General features: G+C 39.8%; 1 protein-coding gene across 3 annotated transcripts in view; it reads left to right on the forward strand.

The window, feature by feature from the left end:
* NCOA2 (nuclear receptor coactivator 2) overlaps positions 1-13,316 on the forward strand; it is a 189,056-nt gene that overhangs the window by 59,091 nt on the left and 116,649 nt on the right. For all 3 annotated transcript variants that reach the window (XM_054284633.1, XM_054284634.1, XM_054284635.1), the window contains exon 3: positions 10,352-10,595. The gene's annotated coding sequence lies outside the window, so the exon portion shown is untranslated. The remainder of the gene's footprint in view (positions 1-10,351; positions 10,596-13,316) is intronic.

Below are 13,316 nucleotides of genomic sequence, written 5' to 3' on the forward strand. Positions count from 1 at the left end.
AATCTGTGTGTGAGGAGCACAGATCCCCTTCCCTGTTTGAGAAATGGTGCTGTGTAACATTCCCTGTGCTCTTGTGAAAGCGAAACTGAAGTTGAGTCTCTGTGCTGCTGTGATCTGCAGGCTGCATACTGAAGAGAGGACTATTAAAGCAGGCTGTTTATGTGGCGGTGATAAAAATCACACGTATTTTCCGGTGACCTAAAGACCCTGCAGATTTTATTTAACTTTGAAGAAAATCATGTGCATGTGTGCATCTTTATCTGTCTTGATAAATACGTGTAGCTTGCATGGAAAGGTGTTGTTAAGACTACTAATGTTTACATATGTGTCAGATGCAAGATTACAAACTGGGTATGGAATGAGACACTAGGCTTCTAGCATATGTGAAGCACATTGCATGTTTCACAAGAATTCCTTGGTTTAATGGTAAAATGATTATTTACAGTACTTAATAATGTGGGAAATATTTGTGAGTTAGCTTGCAGTTCTTTTTACCTTAAAGAATGCAATAGATAAAAAAATGCATTGCCGAAACAATGGGACAATTCAAGCAAATGCTGTCAGTATAGACAGATACAGAGGAATCTTAGCACAGCCAAGAATATTTCACTTGAATAAAATTATTAATTAGTTATTTCAGTTCCACAGTCTGAGATTGTAAAGTGTTATGAGTGCTGTTATTCATAAACTTCTGCTGTAAAAAATGTACGAATGTGATACTGGGTGTGTTTACTGATAATTGAAATTTAATATTTTTCCCTGGATATAATAGAGTGTGCACCTGATTTGATGTGAGAGGTAGTTTTTAACAGGGCAGCACGTGTTATTCAGTTTATCAAAGCCATGTAGCTATTCTTGTAGTTAAAAGCCAGTCAGTCATTCCACTCTCCTACTTTTCTTCTGTCTTGAAAGCCCCATCATCCTAAAAAAAAGGTTTGTTTTACTATCTCAGTTTGCCATCAGACCTCTCAGCTTAAGGCCTTGCCCTGTCTGTCCCCATGACAAATTCTGGATACTCTGCAATCACTAGTGAGGTGATGAAACTGTCACTTAAGCATAGGTGCATGCAGTGGGGCATGGGGCAATGAGCTGTTAAAATTTACATATTTATGCATCTTGCTTATCCACCATTATAGGGGACCTCATTTTATGTCTTTATGCAAAGCTCATCTGGAAAAAAAAAATCTAAAACTAATTTAATTTGGCAGTGCCATTAGGGTGGGCTTTTTTCCTTTCTGTCCTGAACTGTCAGTTCAGGTTTTGCTTCATTTTATAAAGGGTTGCACTAACACTCGCTGGAAGACACGAAAGTTTCATCTTTTGTGAAGCTGATACTGAGAACAGGTCATAAAGAATTATGGAATCTACACATGGCTGAATGGATCTGGGCTTTTATAAAGCAGGTTTGACACCCAGCCAGTTTTGGTCTCTGCAGACCTAATAAATGAAAGAGATTTTTCCACTGCCCTGTCACAGAAAACAAAAACGCAGCTTATTGAATTGGCTGTTCACTGCCAGTTTAGGAAAAAAACTGTCATTTTCTTGCCCTGTATAATAAAAGCAGTACTAATTAGTAGAAAGCACCTAACCAATCTTACATGTTTTTCATCTAGTTTTTGAAGCTTTTAAAAATTCTTTTTTATACATATTGTGGTAAGAACTTCTGAGGATTTCAAATGTTGTTAAACTTCAGCAATCAAATTGCATATTTTCATCCACCTCTTAAGCAGACAGGAGTTGTTACAAGAGTCTCTTTCGGAGTTGCACTGTTGGTTTTCAGACTCCTTCTGACATCTATAAAGGCAAAGCAGTCCTTTTCTTCTTTTTAAGATCAAAATAAACTTTTAATTGGTTTATAGAGCCTTGGACTCAAGTTGATGGCACTTCTGTTTGTCTGGGATGCAGAAGGAAGACATGAGGGGAAGAGGGAGCCCCTTGCATCTGGTTAGCAGGCCCAGCTCTGGAATTGCCTGGAGATGAAAGAACCATTTGATGGTGGCCATTAACACCTTCCAGTGTAATATCCCAAACTGCCTCTGCCCATCCTCCTGGTGCAGCTCCCAGAGCTGGCACTCTGCTAGACCTGTGCCATGCCCAGGAGGAAGAGAGATGGGAATGAGGATTTGAGGGGTATGGGAAGTGAGGTGAAAGAGGAACTAGAAGAAATGTGATGCAGGAAGCCGTGGTGTTACCAAGGGTTGTTTACAAAACCTTTTGCAGTCTGTTGATAGAAATGGGAATCTGTCCTGCTGTCATGCAAGAGGAGAAATAGAGTTAGGCATGCCAGCTGGCCACTTTTTAAAGAAAAAAAAATCATTTGCATCTAAAGGTGGTTGGTTTGCATGCTCAGCTGCCCTGTGCATGTGCAGGGGTGTCAGCCACCAATGTGATGCAAGAGCTGGGAGGGTGCAGGGCCATGGACAGGCGTGTGCACCAGCGTTTCCACATGTCCCCTGCTGGAGTGGCTACTCAGAAAACTGGAAAATGCAGTTGTCTCTTTGCAGTCATTAAGGTAGCAGGAAAACTGGCCTGCCTGGTTAGAAACCAGTCAGGTAGCAGGCATGTTAATGGCCCTTAGCTTCCCCAAAAGGGGCTGAAGGGAGGAGTAGTGCTCCTGTGACTGAAGGAGTGGATAAGGTGGGTCGGTAGTCTGTGAAATAGAGGACAGAAAGGTGGCATGGGGGTGTTCAGGGTGCTCTGAATAGGTGCAGTGAGCGTGACCGATCCTTGCAGCAAAGTGTGAAGCTCTCTTTACCTCCTTTAATTTATATGTAGTCAGAATTTCTTTGCACCCTGCCTTGCATGGGAGCATTCCTTGGTGAAAGCTGGGGACTGCAGTTGCACTGACCTGTAGGTGTAGCAGCTTTTTCACTTGATCCCACTTGAACTTAGTGAACACTTGAAACAAATAAAATATTCTCTCTTTTTGTTGAGAGAGAGATGCAACTTAACTCCAATTGTGTTGAGCAGAAACAACAACAGTTTTTTTATTTCTGGGGCTATCTGCAGAAAAATCCTGGAACCAAAGATGAGTCACCAAATTTAGTCATAACACTGGAACTGGCTTGATTTTTAGAAGAATTAAGTAGCACTTTTGGGACAGCTTTTTTAGACATTAGAGACTAAATATATGTGTTGTGTTTGTTTTATTTTTATATATAATGTTCAATTTTGTTTTATATTTTTATATAATGTTCAAATTTATATTTTTATATATAATGTAATCTATATAAATGTATACGCATAGTATTATTCTTAGTAAATTAAGTAGATTTCTCTCATTTGAAATGTGTATTTAAATGCTCTATGTTCTTTTGTGACTTGGGAATGCGTAGGATTAATATATAATAATTCTCTGTTTCTATGTTGTAACTGTCACTGGAGGTAAGTATTAAAACCATTTCACATTAAAACCAGATTGTGATAGAGAAGCTGTCTCCATGGGTTTCATAGTGAGTTGGTGGTGACTTGGCTTAAAGGGAGAAAAAACCTATGCTTGGCAAGAAATAAAAAACAAAATCAGGCAGCGCAATTTGAACCAAAATACTGAAGTTAGTGTTGATTTTTTTTCCCTCTTTGCTGAAAAACTTACAAAAACTTCTGTAACTGCTGCGCTGTGGAGTTTGAAGTGTATTCACCACACTGGCTGAAGGTGAGAGAAGTGCCGCTGAAACCATGAGTGCGGCAGGTTGATGTACCGGGGGCTTTCTTCAGTTCTTATACAGGGACCCGGGACAGGCCAGCTTTGTTGCTAAGTGCTTCCCTAAGTTTTTGAGGATGTTTTCTCCTAACTAAATTTTCTTACTGCTCTCACTTTGTGAAATTTAGGCATTTATGATGCTGGTGTATGGTATAGTTTTGCCAGATAAATTACAGAGCAGTTATTGAGGCTATCAGCCATGCATTACAGCTTGGAAACTGCTGTTTGGAGTATTCAGAGATTCTTCAACCTCAGTTGGAAAGAGACAGGAGCTGACAATAGTCATCAGATTTCAGAGGGCTGGTATAGCTTAATCAAATGTACTTAGCTGGCAGTGAACATGCCTGATTTCTAGTCTTTGGGCTAGCAAGAGTTAATGTGTCTGTGCAAAGGGAGAAGTATCAACAAGTGACTGAGACAGTTTGGCATGGCAGGATAAACTGAGCAGCATAGGATGAATGCAGGGAACTTTTTAATAGTGAACTGTTAGGTTGGCTCAGTATTCTGGTGTGACTGCACACTTTGAGCATTTCTTGCCAGAATAATGTGATGGTGTTTGGGGTGGTTTCTATGAGAGGAATGATTTGTGGGTTCCAAAGATATACCAAAAAGGAGATTATTAAGTTTTACAAATGTAGCCCAGACAGTAGAGGGGAAATCACTGTATTAAATCAGAGCTGTCAAGCAGTGAGGCACCACACTCACATTTCCTCATACAGTATCTGTAAGAAAATATTCTCTGCTCCTTCTCATCATGGATTTGAGGCTTAGAACCTACAGTTTCTGGAGCTAAGCACACTGTTGGCATAGCAAGGTATTGTAAAAAAAGACATTTTATTAAAAAAATTTCGCAAATTAGGCATAAACAGTATAATAGAGGTTAATAGAGTTTAGTGTTCATTATTTTTTAAGGAACCTATGCATAACATGGATTTTTATGTGTTTAGAAGCAATAATATTTCTCAGTTCTCCTATTTTTTATTCTCTGCTCTTTTTCTGTGGATAATTTTCTTGTGTCTCTGGCAAATGTACGGATTATGTAATGTAGTTTTGAATTTCTGAAAATTACTTTGGTGAAAACTAAAGCAGAGCTTTCTAATAGTCATAAAACCCTGTAGCAGAAATGGGGGTTTGCTCACAAAAATAAAGGGTCACAGTGTATTTCTGCTGCAAGCCAGAAATAAGAGATAACTTTGCAAGGTTTGCTTTGGTACAGTATCAAAGCCAAATGGGTGCCAAGAGTCATCTTCACTTTGAGATATATTGTAAGAGCCACCTCAGTGGCCAGAGAATACTACAGGTGTAAGTGCATTTATTCTAAGGGCTTTTTGTTAACTTTCTATGCAAGATACCCTTGTATCTGTGCTGTTACTTAATTTTGCTTTTATAACTCTGATTTACGGTAAAATAATTTAAATCACACCTAAGTATATGACTTCCAGTATTCACAAATCTGAGACTCAGGTGCATTGTTTTGAAAACAACAGACTGTAAGTAGATTTATTTTAGTAGACAGCATATGGATTACATACTGCTATATACCTTTTTACTGTTTGCTCTGTAGCTATTTTGGCACTGTTGTTCACAGACGAAGGAAAACAAATTCTCTTGTAGAGTACATGAAGTGAGGTGAGCTTAAATGGTGGTCTTAAAGAAGTGCTCATGACATAACCAAGCTTTAGTCAGGCAGAACAGTGCTGATGTCCACAAAGCTATGGCACGTTGACTCTTTGCATCTGGTGCTTCCCTCAATACTTGCTAAAGAATGGAAAAGTCATTCGACCTGAAGAGTATTTGACTGAAACTGAATTACCTTAAGCTTGCAGTGGTGGCTAGGGTTAACAATGGAGGGCTGGTGTTGTGGGTGCTCATTGTGCTTGACTTGGTTTCTGAGCGTGCTAGTTCAAAACCCAGGGGGAAAATTAAAGCCACTCAAGCTGCCCCCTTTCCCCCCTTCCCTTCTGGTAGTGGAGGAAACACTAGGAGAGATTATACAGTGGAATCACAATTTACTGGAAAATTGCAATAACCACAGCAATGTTAATAAAGGAATGTAATACAGTGAGTGTTTTACTCACAAAAGAGGATTTACCACTGGACAAACCAAAACACTTCCTGAAGACAGAACCCAGTGTGGTTTCCCAGCCAAAGGCAGAATGGCAACTGGCCCCATGCTGAGCCATGTGGTGGATGGGAAAACAAAGGCAGCATGGCAGGGATGCTCCTGGCCGTGCTTCCCTCCCAGCTGGAAAACAGTGGAAAAACCAGACTAAACTTGGTGGGGTGTGACAGGGCCCTGAAACAGCTTAGGGCACCCTTCCTCTTGGCCTGACTGTGGGAGTGGGACTGGGACGCTCGGTGGTTCTGGCTGCATCTTGGGCTCCAACCACAGCTCCAGCGGCTACTGTGCCTGCCATGGATGGGGCTTGGCCTCCATGTGGCTCCGGTGGGCTCCATTTTCCTTTTTCTGGGGCTGGCTGGTGCTGTCTTTCAGCACCAAGCCAGAAATGCTGCGGTTTGGAGGAACGGGGAAGGGACTGCTGGTGGCAGAGAGGGACAAGGGCAGCCGAGCTGGCCCTGGGTGCTGCACACGCCCTCCCTGCGTTCTGCTTCCAGCCTCAGCTTCCTCCTGCTGGAACCTTGTCCCCACCATGACGTGGGTGGTATGGAATTAGACAGTGCTGGAAACTCCACCCTTTTTTCCTCTAACCAGAGCACCAAGGCAAGGGCTTTGTTTCATATGACAGGGGGACACAAAACTAAGGGATGCAGTGCCACAGCAGCTGGAAGCTGTAGGTGCTGTTGTCAGTATTTGTAACTAACTTTTTTTTTTTTTAATAATATGCCCCAAGTCAGTAAAATCAGTGGAATACAGGTAGAAGTTCATTATTCCACTTTAATCTACTTTTCAGTGTGAAGACAAGCTGTGAGCAGCTGTGTGCAGTGTATTGTGGAGCAGTAACCTTAATGTTGGGAATCTGTTAATTTGCATAAGAACCATAATGTTTTATATTGAACTCATTGTGTCATGTTATTTGAACAGATTGAAACGAAAGAATAAACTATACTATACATGTTGAGCAATGCATGAAGTAGTTTTTGTGTTGGTGCTAGTACATAGGATTTTATAGTTATGTAGGATTATAGAATTCTTTGAGAAACTCCTTGAGATTGAAAAGGAGTCATCATGATTTGGGGATTTCTGATGATTGAAAGTTCTAGTATTGTAGGAAATTATTTTCATTATGATGATTTAAAGACCAGCTTCACTAACAGAATTTATGACAGAATTTCTTTTATTCATATACAGAAGAATCCCTCACCAAATAATGCCAGTGTTGTTGATCATAGCAAGCACACTATTTGCATTGTAGTGTGCCTTTGTGATAATTGTATTAGCAATAAAAATAGCTGTTGAAAGTTTTCAGGGAATAATTTGCATTTCAGAAATGCTGGAAACTACTTAAAAAATAGAATAAATAGGAACAATGAATTTATGGACTTGGATGTCTTTGCTGTTAAAGTAGATATTTGATATACTTCAGCCAGCTGTCTTAAGTCCTTGTAGGAATCCACTGTTCTAAAGAAGCTTAGTCTTCCGATGTTTAGTTCACTGCACTGAGCCTCACCTTTTTCCTGACGTATTTAACCAAGTGTTTATACATTCACAAATCTTATATAAATATGTGCAATCCTAGAGCCTTTTCAAGCATATCCATTATCAGTGTTTTATGATTTGTTTTACATTAAAGCTTTCCTACTTGAAGTAGTGTTTTAGTCCATAAATATTGATTTTGATGACAAAATAATTAGGTTAGTTTATGTTAAACAAACACATAGCTTTTTGGAGGTCTGCTGGGTTTCAGAAGTGTTTTTAGAAACACAGTATAGTGGTCTGTAGGAACAAAATCCATTGCAGTTGCTTAGAGTTGAGAGACAACTAGCAGTGACTGATACTTCTAATCACTTGGGCAATGCTGTATGAATTTAGATACTTTCCTTTTTCTTCACTGAAAAAAGTCCTTTGCTGACAGCAAATGTGTTACATTCTGCCAAATGAAATAGGGCATGAAATTCTGCTCTTGTTTTTTAAGCAAGAAGTTTTGTGTAGTTTCCATGATTGTGCATTGAAGTACTGAAGTTTCATTCAACCTAATTATATTTTTCATCTGAACTGTAACTAGTGATCAGATAATTATTCTGGCTTTAAAAAAAGTACATATAGCTAATATGGATGCTTGATAGCCAGTTTCATTGCTAAATTGAATTTAAATATGATAAAATTATTTATTAGTAATTTTGGAAAATGGTAGTGAGCTTTCAATGCTCATTTTGTTTTAAATATTGAGGTTGAAGCTTCTCAGTTTATTTTCTTAAGAATTAACATAATTGTCCTAGGAGTGTGCATGTGGGTCCCATACTTCTTTTGCCATAGTTGTTAAGAATTAGGTGCATCAAATGTCTCTAGACTAAATATGATCTCACAGGAATGGCTAATCATGCCTTAGAAATAATTATTTCTTATTATTCTTAAAAATAAATGTCATATTGCATTTAATCCATGTCATAATTAGCATCTGTCTGTGAGCATGTGAATGTTTTTCTTTTCCTGGTCTCCTTTTCTGCACCTGATTTGTACAGAATATTTACAAGAGCCATCAGGAAATTGCTGCCCTGTTTGTTCTTATGAGCTCAATATAAAAATCTGTAAGTTGGACTTTGCTCTAAAAGAATGTTATCTGTTTTGAGAGGTTTTCCTTTTCGTTTTATATATATTATTTCCTTTGTGTATTGACAGCATGCTGCATTTGTTTTTCATGCTGAGATAAATAACTAAATAGCTAAATAGCTAAATAGAAAAAAGGAAAAGAAGAAGCTTCCCAGTATTTCATTTAAGAAGGCTATTTCCACTCCAGGCAGGGGCAGGTGATCACAAGCAATTGCACTGTGTGAAGTTATCCTTCCCTTTTGTAACTTATACACGGCTGCTCCTGATTTACTGCAAATGTAAAGTAAAATGGTTTTGCTTAAATTATCTCTATTAGCTGTGTGGGACTTTAATCAGGACTGAAGCTAACCCATTTTACTTCAGGTCTTCCTGGCCTGGAAGTACTTTTTGAGCAGCTGTAGCTTTTCAGGCAGTCACTGGTACCTCCAGGATGAAAACGTCTGAAGAAATGCTGGATGTGCTGCGCACTGATGATGCTGTTTGCTCTCTTGCTGTAAGCATGCAACAAAACTCGTGGTGAAGGCAAAGGCAGCTTGCATGGCATGGGGTTCACCCCAGCACTGTCCACCCACAGCTGCTCCTCCTCAGCTTGACCACTCAGGTGGTAAGATTTGCACAGTTCTTGTTGGAGTGAGCTGAATGAGTTAAGCTGAAAATTCTTGAGCTGAATGAGTTAAGCTGAAAAGAGAGTGCCAGAAATTGCAGTAAGGAAGGCTGTCTGGTACTTCCCAGTATAGGATGTTCCTTGGAGTTTTTTATAACTTTACTTTGTTAGCCTTTGGGGCTAGGCAGTTGCTGCCAGTTTAATTTTTTTTTTTTTGCTGCCAAAATAATTTTGCTCTCTGTGAGCATGTGTGGAAAAAGTTGTTTCTCATTGTAGATTTTTAAAAAACCCACAAACAAACAAAACAAAAAAACCTAGTCTTTTTTTGGAAATGCTCCATGTCCCTCCCTTTGAAACAGAAACTAGGAGTTGGAGTGTGGGAAGCGCTGGTGAAGGGCACTGGGGAAGAAGAGCCGATTGCGAGTCACAGCTTTGTCTTTGTCAGCACCGCAAAATTCTCAGATCGAAACAAACTTTAACTTTTTAAAGAAATGACAGCTCTCACGCAGTGTCTTGGGCATGTGAGAGCTGTGTGACCTGGAAGAGGAGAGGGAAGCTGGTTTAGTACCCTGGTGCCTGAGAGCCAGAAGCAAACCCGTGGGACATTGACATGCGTGGTCAGTGGTCCTGGTGCAGTCCTGGCCCCAAATGCTGTAGACTGTGAACAGAGGAGGCAGACGTGGTGGGAGAGTGAGAGTTAATATTGGGGAAATGAAGGGAGAAGGGAGAGTGTGGCACTGCTAGCAAAGCCTGGAAGTGACTGAGCTGGGAGAGATGAAAATCCTTGGGGAGCGGGGTGAGGAGAGACTTGGCAGGGGTGCTGAAGATAGGAATGAAGAAGGACCAGGGTTTCAATCAGCATGGGCCAGAGGATATGGCTTGAGGAAAGCAGGCAGAGAAGTTTGTTTTGGAAGGTCCAGAGATCTTGAATATTAAGTAAACACTCTTTGATTTCATTAGAAGCTCTTTGAGGATGTTTTCAGTCATCACCTCTGGCTAATTTCCATGCAGAGAATGATTTCACATTTGCAACCAGTTTGATATTACTTTCCCACAAAAGCTGCATGGTTCATCTGAAGATTTCAAACCAACTGCTGTTTTTTTTGTAGGTGCCAGTGTAACAATGTCTGATGTCTCAGTTTCATATTTCTAGAAGTGGTGAATACAAACATTTTTCCAGTGTGCCAGTGTCCAAGTCAAGGATTGTCAAAACTGAACTTATCTTCGCAAATCTCTTTTTTTGGCCCCTTGTGAAGAAGCCCCTCAATTTAATGGTATTAAGTCCACATGCTAATGTGCTGGGGTTTTTTTCCTGCAGGACTCCTGCTCGGTTCCATGCACAGGATGGACTTGTTCTGGGAATGAATCTGGTTGATGCATTGGAGAAGGCTGTTCTCTGGAGTACCCCGCCTCACTTCCAGCAGAAGTCGGGACGTGTGTGGTGGATAAGGCAGGGGATTGCAGAAGGCAGGAGCCATTCTGGTGCTCTGTGCAGCTGCATGCTGCCCTGGCGAGTGGGACTCCCTTCCTGGCTGTGCTGCAGACTTCCTAGGTGATGCTAGGTAAGCTTCTCAATCCTGGCTTTTCTTATGTCTTTGCTCACTGTGTCTTGTGGATGACTTGAGATCTTGGGATCTTGCTTGGAAAAGTACTGACCACTGGTGGCTGGGGGTGAGGCAGTGGGGACTGAGGTTTGGAGGTGCTATATAAAGCACAACGTAATGCCAAGTGCTGTGAAAAAATCAGGTCTGAGTTATGCCAAACTGGAGACAAAGTTGTCTTCAGAACTGGAGAATCATTTTGACCTTAAAGCTGTCAGTGCTTTAGTTAGGAAGCTGGGAATAACACTGTTATTCTAGGCTAGGAGTAACAGGGTAAGGGTAGGACTAACCATTATGTTGATGGAGCACTCAGCTGCACCATTGAATTCACAAAGAAATCACTTGTTCTGTCTTCCAAAAAAAAAGTTTGAGTAGTGTGCAGTAAATCAGGTATAGGACCATACTCCAAATGCCAAGAGTTAAACAGATTATTGTTTTGATTAGTGGTAATTTTGTACGTTTTTGAGCAGCGCAGAGGTGCTGTGGACATGGTATGACATAACTGCGACGTGTACCATGCCACAAAAGCAAACAAAGGCAAAGTTTAGGTTTTCTGAGACTTAGCTTCTGATATTTCCTCCTATGAGTGCTTGCATCCAGATTAATTTTAGTGTAGACATTTCGTATCGTGCAAGATGATTTGGGTACAAGAAGCACAGCATTTTTTGAAGCTGTCAACTGAGATAATATATGTACATAAAATTAAAATGACATGTAAATTCATCACTCATTGCAGGCACATGACTCTTGTGCCTGGTTATTGTATCAGATACTAAGTAGTGCTTGTAATGCCCACTATCAAAATGGCTTGGAGTCAGAATTTCATCTGCATTTCCTCAGTCATGGGGTTTGTATTTTCCCAGTGTGATGTCCATAGCTAGCTACAACGCTGTTGTAATCAGTAGATAACAGAGAATTTTTTGGCCAAGGCATGGTTAAGCTAAATATTGTTTCAACTTAGCTAACCTGAATGCAAGAAAAACATTAAATCAGGTTTTATGAATTAACCAAGAGTGTGTTTTCAATGCCTAGAAACATAGTGAGTATGTTTGCCAGATAAGCTGTTTCTCTCCATTGCAGGGAAGAGAGAGAGTAAAAAACTATGAAGGTTTTATAATGGCTGAATATTATATTAAATACACAGAGTAAGAATGTACGTTCCCCTTCCAGCCTGCTCACAGGGGATCTACTGCATACAGCTCTGTGAAAGGCTGCACTAATGCTTTAGGTGTTGAGCAATATTTCTAAGTGCTGCTTTCTAAGAAAACATGAGGTATTTTTGTTTAACTACTGCTGTGCAGCGTGCAAGTCTTTCTTTAAATCTTTGAAAATAAACAGAAAAAGGCAGTGGGGGTGGCAGGGAAACAATCTGTGTTTTATGAGCAGAAGTTAAAAATGAAATTATTTCCTTTATCTAGAGTATTGAGAGTTATGTTGCAATTAGACTGATGCAATAGCAGCCATTACGAAAGGATCTCAGCGCTGGCAGAGCCCGCTGGAGGAAAGCACGGGACTGGAACAGCAGGGGTGTTGTGGGCCTGCAGGGCAGCACACTGGCACAGCCACACCAGGGAGATTATCAGCTCATGTGGGACAGGAACGCCAAGGAAAATACAAACTCTGCCATTCCTGCATGTCCCATAGAACGGGAAGGGGGGGGAGACAAGGAGGGTGACTTGTTTTTATCAATGTGCCTACTTTATTTCAGTATCACGTCTAATCCGGTGTGGAAAATGTTTTCTGTTCTGTCAAAGAAAGAAGGAATGGAAATGGCAGCTAATTATGAGCTAATATACTTCAAATGCTGCTAATAAGAGTGGAATTTTACTCAGCTCACTCTGTTTCTACAATAGAAAAGTAAAATTTCTCTTGAGTCAGCTGAAACATCTGTTGAACAAATTGGTTCAATTTCATGAGTCTGTTGCTAATTCTGAAAAGTAGATGGTGTTTTATAAGATCAGTAGAGTCAGGGGGTTAGAGCCCATATTCTTTACTTTTTTTACTATTATTAAAGTCAGTCATGTCAAAATGTCTTGTTTTTATGAATACAGTAATAATGTGGTTAATGTTTCTAGTATTTCAAGCTTTACCTTTGGTTTAATGAGTTTTCTTCACTGTTTTTAATCAATATTACTATTAGTCTTTAACGTTGTAGACTTCCAGCTTTGTATCAAGTTCTTGGTAGTAAAGCAGTTGAGCAGGTCTTAAAAAAAATCCTCCTCCAGTGCATTTCTCTTTCTGTTTCTATTTCTAATTTCCATTTTTGCCTAGTCTGTTTTACTTAGAAAGTTTTGTAAGTAAATATTAATAGAGTTTTAGTTGCTCCTATTGCTGTTTTCTCATTTGGACTGATTCTTTGTAGATTTCCAGATGTGGGAAAAATATTGTAGATGACAAAGCAGTTTATGTCTTCACATGCTAGATGCCTAAGAATGTCTTAGAGTCAGCAAGCTGACATGTGAATAATAAGAGAAGAAAAAAGGGAGACATTAAAAATAGTTTTTCCAAGATTTTGTTCCCATGTGTCACAAATGTTTTAATTTTATGTCATATACATACATGAATCTTAAAGTTCTCAGGTATGTATCTTAATGCTGTCATCACTGAAAGGAAATCACAGATGTAATGCAGATCGAGTTCAGTTCTGTGTGCTTTACTGTTAAATACTATAAAACCAATGCA

The sequence above is a fragment of the Melozone crissalis genome, unplaced genomic scaffold (assembly GCF_028551555.1).
Source record: "Melozone crissalis strain CALT ecotype California unplaced genomic scaffold, PUWL_Pcris_2 ptg000042l_1, whole genome shotgun sequence".
Lineage (NCBI taxonomy): Eukaryota > Metazoa > Chordata > Aves > Passeriformes > Passerellidae > Melozone > Melozone crissalis.